Source organism: Herpailurus yagouaroundi, unplaced genomic scaffold (assembly GCF_014898765.1).
Source record: "Herpailurus yagouaroundi ecotype Mexico unplaced genomic scaffold, PumYag 188, whole genome shotgun sequence".
Lineage (NCBI taxonomy): Eukaryota > Metazoa > Chordata > Mammalia > Carnivora > Felidae > Herpailurus > Herpailurus yagouaroundi.
This window is the reverse complement of record NW_024412419.1, coordinates 36,200,339-36,202,303: the sequence shown is the minus strand read 5'-3', so window position 1 is coordinate 36,202,303 and position 1,965 is coordinate 36,200,339.

Genomic DNA, 1,965 nt, shown 5'->3' with positions numbered 1-1,965 from the left:
CTTCTTCTTCTTCTTCTTCTTCTTCTTCTTCTTCTTCTTCTTCTTCTGTTTATTTTGTGCTTACAGGTGAGAGAAATCTTTCTCTTTCTCTTCCTGTAAAGGTTTAAGTCCTATCTGGTTAGGACCCCAGCCTTATGACCTCATTTAACCTTAATTACCTCTGAAAAGCTCTGTGTCCAAATACAGTCACATTGAGAGCACTTCAACATGAATTTGGGGGACACACAATTCAGTCCATAGCATTCTGCCCGTGGCTCCCCCAAATTCATGACCATGCAAAATACCTTTGCTCTATCCCAGCATTCCCTCAGATCTTAACTCATTCCAGCATCAAGTCTGAAGTCTTACCTAAATATCACGTAAATCAGATCTGTGTGAGGCTTGAGGTGTAATTTAGCCTGAGGCAAAATTCTTGTCCAGCTGTGAACCTGTGAAACCAGATAAGTTATGTGTTTACAAAATATGATTGTGGGACAGGCATATGATAGATATTGTGATTCCAAAAGGGAGAAATAGGAAAGAAGGAAAGAGTGAGAGGTCTCTAGCAAGTCCAAAACATAGCAAGACAAACTCCATGAAGTCTTAAGTCTTGAGAACAATGCTCTTTGACTTGATGGCCCACCTTACAGACCCACTGAGGCCATGATCCCACTTTCTGGGCCCACTGGTACAGCAGTCCCACCACCAAGGCCCTGCTGAACATCCCTGCCTCCAAAACTTTGGTTGTTGGCCATCTGGCCTGTCCAAATGGAGGTGATGTCCTCACCCTCTGAAACTGAGGATGTAGTTTCAAACTGATGATCCTGAAATTGGCTTTCGAGTCATTCTTTTTTTGAAGCATAGAGCATGTCTAGCTGAGTAGCCCTATTGTCTGGTCCTGTAGGATCTAAGAAGTCCCAGTCTTCCTCCATTTGTCTAGTTTTCCTGTCCCTTTTGTCCCAGCTGGCAGTGTTTCTGTTGGTGTAATCCCATTTTTATTCCTGGCTTCTGTGAAGAAGGCTGAACTTAATCACACCCATGAGTCACACCCGTGATCTCTTTTTCAAGTGGTTGTTTAAGCCACACCCTTAGTGTTCTCTTCTGACCAGTTTTCTCAGTTTTGCAATACGGGTGGACAGAATTTTCCAAATCTCCAAGTTCTAGGGTTTTGTTTTTTGTTTTGTTTGTTTTTGCTTAACAGTTCCTTCTTCGGTTCATCTCTCTCCTCTCATATTTTGTGATAAGCAGGAAGGAGGACCCAGGCTGCACGTTCAATACTTTGCTTGGAAGTCCGTGTTGAACGTCCAGTTTCATTGCTCACAAGCTGTACCTTCCACAAAACACTAAAACACCGCTCAGCCCGGTACTTTGCCACTTTACCACAAGGATTGCCTTCCTTCCAGTGTCCAGTAATGTGTTCCTCATTTCTGAGATTTCATCAGAATGGGCTTTAACATCCATATTTCTAGTATGCACCTCAAAACCGTCAGACTCAACCTGTTACCCAGTTCCAAAGATGCATCCACATTTTAAGGTTATTTGTTAGAGCAGCACCCCTCTCCTAGGTACCCAAATCTGCTTGAGGGTGCCATTACAAAATACTGTAGACTGGGGGGCTCAACAGAAATTAATTTCTCATAGTTCTAGAGGCTGGGAAGACCAAGACCAAGGTGCCAGCTGATTTGGTTTCTGGTAAGAGGGTTCTCTTCCTCGCTTGTAGATGGCCACCTTCTTGCCGTGTCCTCACAGCCTTTCCTCCGTGTGTGCATGTGGTGTGGAAAGAATCCTCTCTTCCTGTTCTCACAGGGCTACCAATCCTATCAGCTTAAGACCCCATACTTACGACCTCATTTAATCTCAACCTTCTAAAAGCCCTTTCTCTAGTCACCCATGGGTGGGGGGCGGTTAGAGCTTCAACATGAATTGGTGGTTTTGGAGTGGTTGACATATAATTCAGCCCATAGTATTTTTCTCTCTGTTCTTCAG